The 17,210-nt window shown below is 40.3% G+C and overlaps 1 protein-coding gene across 5 annotated transcripts in view; it reads right to left on the reverse strand.

Moving 5' to 3' along the window:
- Positions 1-16,759, reverse strand: part of LOC111145848 (polypyrimidine tract binding protein 3) — a 115,872-nt gene extending 99,113 nt beyond the window's left edge. For 2 of the 5 annotated variants that reach the window (XM_022501121.1, XM_022501117.1), the window contains exon 1: positions 16,619-16,759. The gene's annotated coding sequence lies outside the window, so the exon portion shown is untranslated. Of the gene's footprint in view, positions 1-13,432; positions 13,462-16,618 lie in introns of those variants that run through there. The other 3 variants (XM_022501123.1, XM_022501119.1, XM_022501118.1) reach the window with 2 other exon arrangements.
- Positions 16,760-17,210: the final 451 nt, after the last annotated feature.

The raw sequence follows: 17,210 nt of genomic DNA on the forward strand, positions 1-17,210 counted from the left end.
AAGAATAAATGAAGGCTACAGAGATTAAAAATTAACATGAGTATTATAAACTACAGAATAAACTTATGAAATAAATAATCAAATGAATGCATTCCTAGAAAAATATAAAATTCCAAAATTAGTGTGAAAGGAAACAACTTGAATTAAACCATATGAGTTAAAGATGTTGAATCAGTAAGTAAAGACTTCCCATCTTCTACTCCCAACCCAGGCCCAGATGGCTTTGCAAGTTAGATCAACCTAACTTTCAAGGGAAAAACAATAAATTCACAGTGGAAAACCTAGCAAATGCAACCTTAGCCAACTATCAAAATTAACACTACAAGTAAGGACAAATCAACATCATTTGCCTTCTGATACAATACACTCAGAAAAAAACATCATTTCTGGGGTATTCCTGCCAAAAACACACAACCTAAATCTAGACACAAAGGAATGGTTAAATTCAAAGTGAGGGACACCCTACACAATAAAGCAAGAACTGACATAACTACAAAGAAATAAAAAATCTGTAATTATGGATGGAAATGCCAATATTCTCTCCTCTTTCACTACTTAACAGAACAAAAAGAAAATCAGTAAGTATATCAGAAAACTTGAATTTTTTTTTTTTTAAGATTTTATTTATTTGCCAGAGAGAGAGATAGCCAGAGAGGGAATACAAGCTGGGGAGTGGGAGAGGGAGAAGCAGGCCTCCTGCCGAGCAGGGAGCCTAACACAGGGCTCAATCTCAGGACCCTGGGATCACGAAGGCAGATATTTAACGACCAAGCCACCCAGGAGCCCCTTGAATTTTCTTTGTTTTAAAGTAATCTATATACCTAACATGGGGCTAAAACACACAGCCTCCAAGATCAAAAGTTGGACGCTCTACTAACTGAGCCAACCAGGGACCCAAAAGACTTGAATTTTCAAACAGCTTATTTTATTGACATTTATAAGGCAATACACTTAACAAAAGTAGACTATACACTCTTTTCAAATGTATATAGACCACTCATACATACCATGTGCTTGACATTAAAACAAATTCCAGGAAATGTAGAAAGACTGAAATGATACAAAGTAACCTTAAAAAAAGAGTAACGTAAAAAAAAAAAAAAGAGTAACATGAAGATATCTGGAAAAACCTAAAATATTTACAAATTAAACCACACACTTAGAAACAACCATGGGTCACAGGAGAAATCACAAAAGAAAATATTTTAAACTGAGTGAAAATAAAAACCCAGTATATATCAGGGGTGCCTGGGTGGCTCAGTTGGTTAAGCATCCAACTCTCGGCTTTCGCTCAGGTGGTGACCTCATGGGTTGTGAGATCCAGCCCTGTCTCCAGCTCCTAGCTCAGCTGGGGTCTGCTTGGAGATTCTTTCCCTCTGCACCTCCCCCACACTTGCGCACACCAGTATATGAAAATCTGTGGGATACAGCTAAAGAAATTTAAAATCTGAATTAACACAGGATCTATTTTTTAAAAACTAAGTTCATAATTAAAAACTCTACCACAAATAGCTATCTTGAATTTTATCAAAGATTTAAGGAACAAATAATACTAATCTTATACAAACACTTTATGATAAAGGAATACTTTCTAACTCATGTCAGTTTTGGTCACTTTATATTTTCTGTCTTTTGAGGAATCTGTACATTTCATTTAAGTTACGTATCTCCTACTTTCTTGCAGTTTTATTTACTCTCAATAAAAATGAAAACAATAAATCAAACTTTTGGGATGTGGCTAAAGCTGTGTTTACAGGAAAATTTATAGCATTAAAATGATTACATTAAAAATATATCAAGTAAAAAAAAATATATCAAGTGAAAATACCAAGTGTTGGTGAGAATTATAGTAACAGTAACTCTCAAACACTGTCAGTCAGTACTCTGGAACTATCGTAAAGCTGAACATGTACATTATCCCTAAACCACTCTGTATTCTCTTATGGAGTAGTAGGCAAACCTTTAAGATGATCCCCACTGCCTAGTATTCACATCCAGTATAATACCCAACCCTACAGTGTAGGCTACACCTAGTGACATGCCTCTAAGAACAGAATACTTTAGCAAAAGTGATAGGTTGCCCCTCTCAGATTAGGTTTCAAAAAACTGACTTCTGCTTAAATCTTAATCTGTCTATTGGTTACTTGGGAGAAACAAGTTGCTGAAGCAAGCTCCACTATGGAGAGACCCACGCGGCGAGGAAATGAGGCCAGCCTTTAACCAACAACAAATGAGGAAGTGAGGCCCTTAGGTCAACAGCTCCGGAGGAACAGACTCTGGCCAATCATATGACCGAGAGTGGAAGCAGATTCTTCCACAGAAGATGACTGGAGCATCTACCAATACCTTGATAACACTCTTGTGTAAGTGCCCCAAAGTCAGAGCACTCAGCTAAGCCACACCTAGATTCCTGACCCACAGAAAATGTAAGAGAATAAATTTTAATAACTAAGTGAAAGTGATGAAATAGAAAAATCAAACAAGAGAAAATAAATGAAACCAAAAATTGCCTTTTGAAAAAATCAGTCATACTGAAAACCTCTAGCTAGACCAATTAGCAAAAAAAAGACAACATGAATTAACAATATCAGAACTGAAAAGATGGAAATCATTACAGATCCTAGAGATTAACAAGATAAGGAAATATTAGCAATTTTATGCACATATATTCAACAATTTAGCTGCAATGTACAATTTCCTTGAACAATCCAAATCCAACATCCATTCATGTTAATAAAAAACAGCAAACAATGAACAGAAAGCAATTTGTTAAAGGTTTTTACTTATTTATTTGAAAGAGAGAGAAAGAGAATGAGAGAGAGAGCATGAGAAGGGGGAGAGTCAGAGGGAGAAGCAGACTCCCTGCCAAGCAGAGAGTCCTATGCGGGACTCAATCCCAGGACTCCAGGATCATGACCCAACCCGAAGATAATGGCTCAACCAAATGAGCCACCCAAGCACCCGGAAAGCAATTTTTTTTTTTTTTAAACAAAGCTACAATCTTTTTTTTTTTATTTATTTTATTTTATATTTATATTTATCTATATTTTATAGATTTTATTTATTTATTTGACAGAGATCACAAGCAGGCAGAGAAGCAGGCCGAGAGGGAAGCAGGCTTCCCGCTGAGCAGAGAGCCCAATGCGGGGCTCGATCCTAGGACCCTGAGATCATGACCTGAGCCGAAGGCAGAGGCTTTAACCCACTGAGCCACCCTGGCACCCCAGAAAGCAATGTTTTAACAGGAGCAAGGCATCTAAGAAAAACCTACAGTAACGAAGATGGACTGCTTTCCCTTATGAGCAGGAAGAAGACAAGCATGTTGTCACCTCTACTTAGCATTACACTGGAGGTCTTAAATTTTAGATTAAGGCAAGAAAAAAAATCATGCAGATTGGAAAGGAAGAAATAAAACTATATTTACAGATGACATGATCAGGTACATAAAAAAATCCTAAGCAATTAAAAAAATACAATAACAAAATGTGCAAAGTATTTCTGTATATTGACAAGAACACAACTTACCATAAAAAGGAAAAAGTAATATATTTAAAATATACATGTAGGGGCGCCTGGGTGGCTCAGTGGGTTAAAGCCTCTGTCTTCAGCTAGGGTCATGATCTCAGGGTCCTGGGATCGAGCCCCGCATTGGGCTCTCTGCTCAGCAGGGAGCGTGCTTCCTCCTCTCTCTCTGCCTGCCTCTCTGCCTACTGTGATCTCTCTCTGTGTCAAATAAATAAATAAAATCTTTAAAAAAAATATATATATATATACATGTAAACCTGTTTATTTCAGTAAACACCAAATATATATATATATATATATATATATATATATATATACACACACACACACACACATACACACACACATATAATGTACACATACAGGTTAAATATATATTTATATATATATTTACATAAATATATAAATAATATATAGGTAATATATGTATAAAAATAATATATATACAGATTAAAATATACATGTAAACCTGTTTATTTCAGTAAACACTGGAAACTACAAAGCAGCACTAAAAGAAATTACAGAAGACCTAAAAATCTGATATACTCTATTCCACAAATTACAAAAACTCACTATGGTTGAAACATCAATTTCTCTGTAATTGACCGATATAGTCTATGCAACCCAACTCATTATCCCAGCTTCTAGACAGAAACTGATGAGCGAATTGTAAACTTTCAAGGAAAATACAAATGACTTAGTATAGCTAAAACAATATTGATAAAGAACAACAAAGCTGGAGGACCTACACTACTTGATCTTAAGGCACAGTATAAATCCACTGTTTTCAAAACAGGGTGATATTAACATAATAAATAGATAATGGATAAAAATTCATTGTGCATAAATAGACACTAATGTTGAGCTGATTTTCAAATAATGGTACCAAAACAATTCATTATAGAAAGGAAAACCTTTTTAACAAAAGGTGTAGAACTAACTTGATAACCCTATGGAAACAAGTCAATCTGCACCTCTAAGACACACAAAAACAAATATGAGATTCACCTCAGACCTAACCTTTTAAAAAGTTCAAAGTAGAGGCTTCTTAAAACAAAGAGTATCTTTCTACCTTTGGGATAAGCAGAGTTCTTAGACAAGAACAAAAAGCCATAACCAAAACATGGGAAAGAAGTTTATCAAAATTAAATGGACCTTGAGGAGCTTATAAATTTAACTAGAATAGGGAAACCAGTAAAAAACTATTTAAAATAAGTATAATATGCTGAGAGGAGAGATAAACGAAATCAAAACCAGGGAAGGTAAAAAAATGGAATGAAGAAAATAAAAACAAAGAACAAGTGAATGAACAGTGTTACAAAGAAAACCACAGGCCCAAAATGGCATCACTTAAGACAAATCATGAAATCTGGACTTAATCCCTAACCTACTAGCAGTTTCAACCTCCCCCAGAATTGTCTTAACTGGTCAGTCAGGAATTTTCTGATCAGCATTAATAAAGTAATCTGTCACAGAGCCCTCTCAATCCCCCAGAGGAAGATGAGGTAATCTGCATACGAAGACCCCTGTAAAAGAAGGTGATCTTGCCTAAACATTCCTTTCTTTTCTTTCACTAATAACTTCTTGCCCCACCTTCCTTCCTTTAAAAACCTATGTTGTACAACACCTTGAAGCTCCCCTCTTCTTATTAGCTGGGATGTTACTTGATTCGTGAATCACTTAAGAAATCCAATTAGAGGGGCGCCTGGGTGGCTCAGTGGGTTAAGCCTCTGCCTTCGGCTCAGGTCATGGTCCTGGGGTCCTGGAATCGAGCCCCGCATCGGGCTCCTTGCTCAGCGGGGAGCCCACTTCTCTCTCTGCTTCTGCCTGCTGCTCTGCCTGCTTGTGTTCTCCCTCTCTCTCTCTCTGACCAATAAATAAATAAATAAAAATAAAAAACAAACAAAAAAATCTTAAAAAAAAAAATCCAATTAGATCTTCAAATTTAACTAGACTGACTTTGTTTTTTTTTTTTTTTTTTTAAGATTTTATTTATTTATTTGACAGAGATCACAAGTAGGCAGAGAGAGAGAGGAGGAAGCAGGCTCCCTGTGAAGCAGAGAGCCCGGTGAGGGGCTTGATCCCAGGACTCTGGGATTATGACCTGAGCCCAAGGCAGAGGCTTAACCCACTGAGCCACCCAGGCGCCCCTGATTTTGTTTTTTAACAACAGAAAACAATTATGGATAAGGTAGGTATTAATACAACTAATTCATCCCCTGAAGTGTGAATGGTCTATATACACCAATTAAAAGACAGACTGTCAGACAAGATTTAAAGAACACCTTACTAGGGGCACCTGGGTGGCTTTGGTCTGCTTTCCGCTCAGCTCAGGATCCCAGTGTCCTGAGATCTAGCCCTGCATCAGCTCCCTGATCAACAAGGAACCTGCTTCTTCCTCTCCCTCTGCCCCCCACCAACATGCTCCAGCTTGCTCTCATTCGCTCTTCCTCCACCTTGTTACATTCTTTCAATTAAATAAATGAAAGCTTTTTAAAAAAACAATCTTGGGACACCTCAGTAGTGCAGTCAGTTGAGCGTCTGCCTTCAGCTCAGGTCATGATCCCTGGGGTCCTGGGATTGAGTCCCACACTGGGGGGGGGGGGGTGTCCGTGCTCAGCGGGAAGCCTGCTTCTCCCTCTGCCTGCTGCTCCCCCTACTTGTGAGTGCTCTTTCTCTCTCTCTCTTGCTCTCTGACAAATAAATAAAATCCTTTAAATAAATAAAATCCTAGGGGCACCTGGGTGGCTCAGTGGGTTAAAGCCTCTGCCTTTGGCTCAGGTCATGATCCCAGGGTCCTGGGATTGAGCCCCGCATCTGGCTCTCTGCTCCGCAGGGAGCCTGCTTCCTCCTCTCTCTCTCTCTCTGCCTACCTGCAATCTGTGTCTGTAAATAAATAAATAAATAAATAAATAAAATCCTAAAATAGTTTTTTTTTTTTAAAGATTTTATTTATTTATTTGTCAGAGAGAGAGAGAGAGAGAGAGCGCACAAGCGTGGGAGAACACAAGCAGGCAGAGCGGCAGGCAGAGGCAGAGAGAAGCAGGCTCCCCACCGAGCAAGGAGCCCGATGCGGGACTCGATCCCAGGACCCCAGGATCACGACCCGAGCCGAAGGCAGCAGCCTAACCAACTGAGCCACCCAGGCATCCCCCTAAAATAGTTTTTAAAAAAGTCTTACTATATGCTATCTACAGGAACACACCTTTTTTTTTTCCCCAGTTTTTCATCTAATTATTTATTTAAGTAACCTATAAACCCAATGTAGAGCTGGAACTCACGACCAATCACGATCAATCAAGAGTCACAGGCTCTTCCGAATGAGCCTGCCAGGCACCACAACAAGAAATCTATTTTTTAAAAAAAATAGGTAGGGGTGCCTGAGTGGCTCAGTCAGTTAGTGTCTACCTTCAGCTCGGGTCGTAATTTCAAGGTCCTGGTCCACAATAGCCAAACTATGGAAAGAGCCTAGATGTGTCCATCAACACATGAATGGATAAACAAGATGTGGTGTGTACACACACACACACACACACACACAGGAATATTATGCAGCCATCAAAAAATGAAATCTTGCCATTTGCAAGGATGCAGATGGAACTAGAGAGTATTATGCTAAGCGAAATAAGTCAATCACAGAAAGACAGTTATCATATGATCTCACTGATATGAGGAATTTGAGAAAGAAGATGGAGGATCATAGGGGAAGGGGGGGAAAATGAAACAAGATGAAACCAGAAAGGGAGACAAAATGTAAGAGACTCATAATCTCGGGAAAAAAAATGAGAGTTGCTGGAGTAGATTAGAGTGGAAGGGATGCGGTGGCTGGGTGATAGACACTGGGGAGGGTATGTGATATAGTGAGTGCTATGAATTGTTTAAGACTGATGAATCATGGACCTGTACCACCGAAATAAATAATACATTATACGTTAAAAAAATAGTAATAATTTCAGGGTCCTGGCTGGGATCAAGACCTGAGCTCCCTGCTCAGTGGAAAGTCGGCTTCCCCTTCTGCCCCTCCCCAGTGTTCATAAGCTCTCTTTGCTCTCTCTCTCTCTCTCAATTAAAATCTTTAAAAAAATAAAAATTAAAGTTAAAAATTTTTTTTAAAGTAGGTAAAAGAGGCACCTGCTTAAGCACCCAACTCTGTTTTGGCTCAGGTCATGATCTTAGGGTCCTGAGATCAAGCCCCAGGCCATGCTCTGTGCTCAGAGCTAGTCTTCTTAAGACTCTCCCTCAGCTCCTCTCCCCATGTCCTCTCCTCCTCCCTCCCTCTCTCTTCCTAAAAATAAATAAATCTTTTCTTTTTTAAGATTTTATTTATTTGAGAGAGAGCATGAGGCAGGGGACAGAGGCAGAGGGAGAAGCAGACTCCCTGGTAAACAGGGAGCCCGAAGTAGGGCTCAATCCCAAGACCCCAGGACCACGACCCAAACTGAAGGCAGCCACTCAACCGACACCCAGGCGCCCCAATAAACAAATCTTTAAAAAAAAAAAAAAAAGGTAAAAAACTTAATAGACGGGAGTCTATTACTCTCAGGTCATGATCTCAGGGTCCTGGGATAGAGCCCCCGCATCCTACTCTCTGCTTGGCAGGGAGCCTGCCTCCCCCTCCCCCTCTGCCTGCTTTTCTGCCTACTTGTGATCTCTCTGTGTCCAATAAATAAATAAAATCTTAAAAAAAAAAAAAACTTAACAGACATTCACAAAGATATGTGAATGGCTAAAAACACACGAACAGGTAGAAATACGCAAAAAGGTAAGCGCCATCACCAGTTATGAGGTCAGTGTAAATTAAAACTATAATGAGATACCATTAGCAATTCTGGTTAAACCCACTAGAATGGATAAAAGTGAAGACTGGCAAAATGCACATGTAAACAAGGATGTGGGCAACCTAAACTCTAATACAAAGCTAGTTAAGAGTATAAAGTGGTAGAACATTTAAAAGAAAATAGTTTGACAGTCTCTTACAAATTTAAACATACACATTATCTAATTCTATTCCTAGGTATGGTGTAGAATGAAACATGTATCTACTCAAAGACATAAACAAATGATTATAGCAGCTTTATTCAGAATAGCCCAAATCTAGAAAGAACCCAAACATCTATCAACATGAGAACAGATTTTTTTTTTTAAAGATTGTATTTATTTATTTGACAGAGAGAGAGAGAGAGGAGAGAGATTACAAGTAGGCAGAGAGGGAGGGAGAAGCAGGCTCCCCGCAAGCAGAGACCCCGATGCAGGGCTCGATCCCAGGACCCTGGGATCACAACCTGAGCCAAAGGCAGATGCTTCACGCACTGAGCCACCCAGGCGCCCCAGGAACAGATTTTTAAATACTGTAATACGTTCACATAATGGAATACTCTCAGAAATAAAAATAATCAACCAATGATACATGCAACATGGCTGAATCTAAAAATCATTTTGCTGAGGGGCGCTTGGCTGGCTCAGTCGGTCGGTTGAGGGACCAGCTGAGCAACCGACTCTTGGTTTTAGCTCAGATGGTAATCTCAGGGTGATGAGATGGGGCAGAGACCATGCAGAGTCTGCTAAGGACTCTTTCTCTGGTTCCTTCTGCCCATCCCCCCCCCCAAATAAATAAATCTATAAACAAACAAATAATCATTTTGCTGAGTAAGAGAAGTCAGACATCAAAGAGCTGTGTATATGATGTGTAAATATTTTATTCCACTTAAGTTCAGAAACAGGAAAAAATAATCTACAATGATAGAAATCAGAACAGTTGCCTGGAATGAGTCTGGAAAAAGACAAGAAAGAATATTTTACAGTGATATTCTAGGGCCTTGACTGGGGAGGAGGAAACACAGGTGGATACATTTGTTAAAATTTATTGCACTGTGTACCCTTGAGAACATGCATTTCACTCTATGTAAATTACAGCCCAATTAAAAAAAAAATTCCAGCAAAGGCCTGCTATATTTTGTGCAGCGCAAGCACAGCAGCAGGCAAGCATTTTCTGAAAAGGGCCAGAAAGTAAATATTTCAGGCTTTGTGGTCATATGATCACTGCTTCAACTATTCACTTCTACCATTCTATTGTGAAAGTCACCAGACAATATGGAATTAGCATGGCTCTGTTCCAACAAAATTATTTACAAAACAGGTGGCAAGCTGGATTTGGTCCACAGCCTGGAGTTTGCTAAGCTCTGGTCAAGCAAATAAAAAATGAATCTTCAAAATTAATTTAAATTTGTTATATTGCTCTCTCCTTTATACTGACAGGATGGTAATTATTAGAAGCCAACTTTAGTCCACTAAACGTGAGTTTTTCTATACTCATCTAATCATTTAAAATAGGAAGACTACCCAGAAAACATATGGAGTATCATCATTTTAAAAAGATCATGTTTTAGGGGAGTCGGTGCCTGTTGGATAAGTGGCCAATTCTTGATTTCGACTCAGGTCATGATCTCTCCATCCTGAGACTGAGCAGCATCAGCCTCCCAGCTCAGCCGAGAGTCTGCTTCTCTCCCTCCTCCTCTGGTCTCCCCCTTCCCCAGCTCAAGAGAGAGAGAGAAGAAATAGAGAGAGAATGAGCAGGGGAAGGGGCAGAGGGAGAGGGAGAAGCAGACTCACTGCTGAGTGGGGAGCCCAATTGGGAGTTCAATCTCAGGACCCTGAGACCATGACCTGAGTGAGCCAAAGTCGGACTCAATGGCCTGAGACACCCAGGTGCCCAAAAATCATTTGCCATAATGATTATAGTACTTTGGGAAAATAACCAAAAATACGGGAAATACTTGAGTTTCAGATAAGCTAGTTAGTAAATAAAATATAAGCTGGAAATTTAAAATACACTTAGGTACACACACAAAAAGCTATGTTACCCACAATGCTGACAGTCTGATATATCCAGTATAATAAAAAAAAATTTTAAGGGGCGCCTGGGTGGCTCAGTGGGTTAAGCCGATGCCTTCGGCTCAGGTCATGATCTCAGAGTCCTGGGATCGAGCCCCGCATCGGGCTCTCTGCTCTCTAGGGGAGCCTGCTTCCTCCTCTCTCTCTGCCTGCCTCTCTGCCTGCTTGTGATCTCTCTGTCAAATAAATAAATAAAATCTTTAAAAAAAAAAAATTTTAAGATTTTATTTATTCATTCATGAGAAACAGAGAGGCAGAGGCAGAGGGAGAAGCAGGCTCCCTGTTTCAGGGAGCCCAACTCAGGACTCGATCCCAGGACCCTGGGATTAAGACCCGAGCTAAAGGCAGATCCTTTAACCAACTGAGCCACCCAGACGCCCCGGTATAGTAAAGTTCTTGACATATGTTCATTATCAGTCATCTCTAAAAATAATTCAGCTTTCTTCCCCTAAAATAAGGGATTTCATATTTAAGGATATTTTTAATTCTTTAAAAATGAAATGCATATTTTTCTGAATCCAGGAAAGCAGCTTATGAACCATAACCTGAAATCCACTTTTGCCACTGGCTAAAACTATTTGTTGTATTGTCATATTCAGATAACAAACAGAGGAAGGTAACGGACATTCCTTTTTTTTTTTTTTTTTTTTTTTTTTAGTAACTGACATTCTTAAAAGACTTATTTAAATTTGCTTATTTTGGTTTATACAATCTAGATGAATTATGAGCCTTATCAGCCTATTACCTGGTAACTGAACTCCTTGGATGGGATCCAAGAAAGAAGGAGAACAATCTTAAGAAAAATCTTCTATATAATGAGTAATTTACTGCCATTTCCAATATTTAAGCCTATAAAAATATAGAATGCCTAGTGAAACAACTAAATCAGCTGATCTCTTCAGAGCAGGATGTGATCTTTGTTTTCAAAGTGCTTGCTACTGAACAGGTAGTCAGAAATCAAAATCATGTATTCAAACCTGGTTGCCATGTCTAATCTTTTTATTTATCGTTAAGATATATTTTCCCGCATAATAAAAAAGCCATAATACCCTTTCAAGCATAATTTCTCTACTCAAAAATGGTAAGTTTTTTAAATGTCTCATGTATTCATTTTTGCCAGATAAACTTTAGAATCACAAATCACATTTCAGCTAAAACCAAACAACATTCTTTTTTTTTTTTTTTGAAGATTTTACTTATTTATTTGAGAGAGAGAGAGAGACAGAGACAGAGTGAGAGAGCATGAGAAGGGAGGTCAGAGGGAGAAGCAGACTCCCCATGGAGCTGGGAGCCTGATATGGGACTCGATCCCAGGACTCTGGGATCATGACCTGAGCTGAAGGCAGGCACTTAACCAACTGAGCCACCCAGGCACCCCAACATTCACTTTAGATATCCTTTCCCTCACAGGTACCTATAGAGACACCAAAAGTGGTCCTAGATATGAGCCTGCAGTTTCTGATCTCTTAGTGTCATTCCCAAAAGAGAAAGTAACTTAAGTATCTGTGAAAAAAAAAAAAAAAGAAGAAAAGCATATCTCACTAAAGAGGTTCCTTCATTTATTTTCAATTCATAAAATATGTTCAAAGTTTGCCAAAGCAAGCTAACCCCACCCAACCTCAAAAGACAGTATAAGCAGTGGTTCCCTATTATGTTAATCTTAAGAATCCTATTGTTAGTTTCATATGCTATTATGCTTATTTTTTTATGGTATTTTAAGAATAAGAGCACCACCACCAGATCCAGTAACTGCAAATATGGAAGTGCTGAAATTGCTAGCAAGAAGAGATGATGAAGAGATAGAGGAAGACAGAAAGTGGTGAAACAACCTTATACAAAATACATATAATATAAACATGAATTATTTATTTTTGTTTTCTGTAGTAATCCAAACCATAAGTGGCCTCTAGAACTAGATTCTTAACTCAGGTATATCAAATATCAAATTGCTAAAGGAAACCTTAACACATCCGTTTATATTTTAAAAGCCTCATATTGGTGAACATTGTTTACTTGATTTATATTTTAGAATTCAATAAATAAGACTGATAAAACTAATGTGACTTAGCTTAGAAGAGTTATTACTGTAAAATATTAATTATCCAGATCTCCTGTTCACTTTCTAGACAGAACCCTTATTACTGACAGCTAGTTATATTAAAAAAAAAAAAAAAAAGTCAGGCTTTGGAACCAGAAAGACATGGGTTTGAACTCTGGTGCATAACACCTTGAAAACAAACCTTCTGCACCTATTTTTACATCTCTAACATGGGAATTCATTGGGGTGCCTGGGTGGCTCAGTCGTTAAGCATCTGCCTTCAGCTCAGGCCATGATCCCAGGGTCCTGGGACAGAGTCCCACATCAGGTTCCCTGCTCAGCAGAAAGCCTGCATCTCCCTCTCCCACTCCCCCTACTTGTGTTCCCTCTCTCCCTGTGTCTCTCTGTCAAATAAGTAAAATCTTTAAAATAAAATAAAATGGGAATTTATTAATACCTACCTTGAAGGACTATCATAATTAGTGAAATATGTGTAAAGCAGCTGACACATACTAGGAATTGAAGAAACTTTAGCTGCTATTACTATTTTATTACTCATATATACAACCAAGAGAAAACAGAAGAACAAACATGAGAGGGAAATACAGTCTAGGCTACATCTAACTCCTAAAACAAAACAAAACAAAATCAAACAAATAAACTCTGATAATTCAAGTAAAAACTTTGTAAAAAGTAAAAGTAAAGTATTTTGTAAGAAAGTAAAAGTAACTTTGGGCTAAACTTCCATTTTAGTCATATAAGATAATGTTGTATGTAAAATCCAAAATCTATATAAATATGTAAAATCCAAAATCAGCTACAGGTCCACTTATTTTGAAGCTAAATAAAAATGAAAGATAATTATCACACAGTAAAACATAATTTTATGTACAGATGAGATGATTATCACCACTGGGGGAAAAAATGCCAAAACAAAGATTTTAAAAAGCTTATGAAAGGATAGTAAAAGAGTCCTACCTTTAAACCGACTGCTATAAGATCTGTAACAACACTGTATGGAAAAAGTAAAAAGAGAAAATGGAAAACAAAGTTAGAGAACAAGTTTTTCAAGGACAGAGATAATAAGATTAAAGAAAAAAAGGAAAAGCATTATAATAATAAAAATTAATAAAAATAAGAATGTGATGAATTGTGAAATGTTAATACAAAGGAAAGTGATGGGACAGTCTAGCAACAGCAGAGTATAAAGCAAAGCTTTAACCACAATGTAAGAAACAAAAAGTAAATCAAATTCTTTTAGCATTTATTAAAATACACCCGTTTCAATAAAATGACTAACATGTGTTTATCTATTTACCTCTATTTAACAAATCCAAATCAAAACTTAAAATTGCCAAAGTTCATTCTTTTAAATCACTGGTCTGAATTACCGTGTTTTAAAATTTTAAATAAAACTAGTTGAGTGGCTTTTACAGAAATGGAAGGTATCTAGCAAATTTCCATGTACCACCCAAAACAGCTCACCAAAATACAACTAAGATAGTCTCTCAGAACTAAAATAAATGCAAATATTAAATTTCAGACATGAAAATTTTCAAGATCTGCTTTTTTATTTTTTTCAAGATTTGCTTTTTAAAAAAAAACTCTACCACATCAAAACTGTGTTTAAGTATAAATTATCTCAGGAGGAAATGAAACGTACACACACACACACACACACACACACACACACACGACAGTTGGGATTTGAGGAAGAACTAGAAAGATATATTGACTGGTGGTTTGATATTTCTTTTTGAACTATCCAAAATAATGAAAAAGGACCTTTTCAGGCTGTGGGAAAATGCAGAAAGTTAATTAGCCTCCTGAAAGCAAACAGTCACTGGGTTCAAAACCTCATCCCTTAACCCCAAGGTGTAAAAACTCCTATAAAGTTCTCCAAACAGAAATCCATCTTTTCTCACACTAAAACAATCTTCAATTACAGTTTGCCTTCATATCTCCTAAAAGAAAGCTCTAACTAAATTCTATATATTGTTAATATCCTATAATGCCATTACTTAATAAAAGTAAAAAAAAAAATTATGAATCTGGATTGTTCAATGATGCAAATTTGTTTTAAACAATAACCACTGGGGCGCCTGGGTGGCTCAGTGGGTTAGAGCCTCTGCCTACGGCTCAGGTCATGATCCCAGGGTCCTGGGATAGAGCCCCGCATCGGGCTCTCTGCTCAGCGGGGAGCCTGCTTCCTCCTCTCTCTCTGCCTGTCTCTCTACCTACTTGTGATCTCTATCTGTCAAATGAATAAATAAAAAAATCTTAAAAAAAAAATAAAAAATAAATAACCATGTAAAAAAAATAAAATAAACAATAACCATGTCGATTTTTAATTTTTTCTTATAGACTCTGGAAACTTGCAATTCATTTGTCTGAAATTTAAATGTGACAAATAACAGTGCATAGAAAATAAGATTGTATAGGTCCTGAACTTAACTTCCAGAATGTCTTACTGCCCCACATATACAAACCAAAAAACTCATTACTAGCTTTAAAGCCACATATAGGGTGAAGAGTTATTAAACTATCCAAAAGAGTTAAGTTTGCACTTCTCAGTTACCCAAGAGTTTAATAGCCAAGATGTAAGTGGAGTCTTTTGTCATCACTATCACACTATCAATTTTCCAATACAAAAAAGCTAGCCTGCTTCCACGGCTCAAGTCAAACTGTCTAACGACAACGCACTACACACAGTGAGACACTAATTTCACAATCTTTCTGAACAGAAATGTTGGCATAATCACACAAATTAAAGCAGCAAAACTTTGCACACATATAAAGTGTAACTAAATCAGGTGATGTGAAATGAGTTCTCAACAATGTCCTCAGAAAAGTTTCAATTAAACAATGAATACAGCTTCAATTAAATTAAAAGAAAATATAGAACATCACAACCATCAATGAAATCTAAAACCGCACTCTAAAATCTGCAGCAGTGTGCAATTAGCATTCAAATGAGTTAATCCAAATATCATACAGACTTAATGTTATGAAAGTAGATAAAAGAAGTCTAACGAAGGCAAAAATTGTTGGAAGATTCCATTGTCTTTACACAGCATGGCAACAGTCATCAACTCTATGGTAACATGTATAAGGCTTTTGCTGTTTACGCAAGTTCCACATATTCTACAACCAGGGGGGTTACAGATATGTTGTCCTCAAAAGCAAGTAAAAGGCCAAACCAAAACTCAAATATATAATGAGAATGAATAGTGGATTTGCAAGCTCTAACAGAGCGGGAGATATTTTTTAAATCTTGATATGCATATGCTACAATTAATACACGAAGATCCTAATCTAGTCGTTTCTTTGAATATTAAATTATCTATCAGGTCCCACGCCATATCCCTGGGTTCTCAGCGAAATTTTTCTATCCGTGAATCCAAAATATTTTTATTTTGGCCACGGACCTCATTCCCTTTTAGAGCGTCTGAACGCTCCCGAAAATTGCAGAAATTCACGAAGTTTCTTTTGGGGGGATGTGGGGGCTGGAGTCCACGATCACCAGGTCCAGACGCCCGGTATACAGAGGTCTTAGCACAGCTCACAGCCCAGGTCCGGAGACCTCGGCGGGTTCCCCTGCACGTCGACATCCCGCGGGGGGCCCTGGCTTCGGGACCAGGTCGCCGCCCAGACGTGCCCCGACGCGTGCACTCGCCGTCTGCCTCTCCGCGGCCACTCGCCTCCCCACCAGGGGAAGCTCCAACGCTCGCCCCACCTCACCGGTAAACAGCAACTCCCCAAGCGGGAGGACGCCCGCCCCGAGCGCCGCCTCCGCCTCCCCCAGCGCAGCGCACCATTTTCTGAGAGGAAGTGTCGGCAGGCCGGGCCGGGCTTCCCGGACTCTGCACGCGGAGGGCGGACCCCGGCACCCGGCGGCTGCACCCGGCTTTCCTCCGCTTCCGGGTGTGAGGATGTGAAGGGGCGGACATTACGGGGGCGCCCCAGCCGGGGGAGAAGAGGGGGCGGAGGACCGCCCCTCCGCGATTCGGGGCGCCCGGAAGCCCCGCCGTCGGACTCGGCCGGGTCGCTCCCCCGGCCGCCGGCGCCGCGCCCGGCTCCCCGGCCGTGGCGCGTCCGGCAGAGAGCCGAAAGGAAGCGGGGCAACAGCAGCCCCGCACAACCGCTGCGCCTTCGAGTACTTACCCATCCATGGCCCAGACGGACGAGCGCACGGTGCGGGGACTGACGGGCTCACCGCGAGCGGAGGGCGGAGGCGGCGGCAGCCGAGCGGCTCCGCGGACGAGCAAGCGGCGCCTCTCCGGAGCCCCGCCGGCTAGGAGGTGGAGGAGAGTGGGAAACAGGGGCGGAGACCAGGGACGCTCCCGCCACCGCCGCGCCCCCGCCTTCCCCACCCCGCAAGCGCGTCCCCGCCTCGCCTCGCCCCGCCCCCTAGGGTCGACGCCCTCCCTCCGCCCCGCCCCCAGCCGGCCTCCCGCTCGGCTCCAGGGCGCCCTCTTCCTGCCGTCGCCCTAAGACTCCGCCTCCCGGCCTCTCTCCCCAGCGCGCGCGCGCCCTTCGCCCCCGCTTCCCTCCTGCGTTCACGGGAGCGCGCTCCTTGTGCTTCCCGCTTTGTCGCCCCGCCCGCCCACTCGCGCGCCCCGCCCGCCCACCCGCGCGCCCCGCCGGCCTTCCGGCCGCCTTGCTTCGGGCTGCTGGGCTCGGACACCTCGGTCTCCCCGTGGGAAGAGCGTTGGAGACCCGGCTGTGGAATGTAGGTAGGAGTGTCTCTCCAGGA

The sequence above is a fragment of the Enhydra lutris genome, unplaced genomic scaffold (assembly GCF_002288905.1).
Source record: "Enhydra lutris kenyoni isolate GAN:26980312 unplaced genomic scaffold, ASM228890v2 scaffoldscaffold13, whole genome shotgun sequence".
NCBI classification, from domain to species: Eukaryota; Metazoa; Chordata; class Mammalia; order Carnivora; family Mustelidae; genus Enhydra; species Enhydra lutris.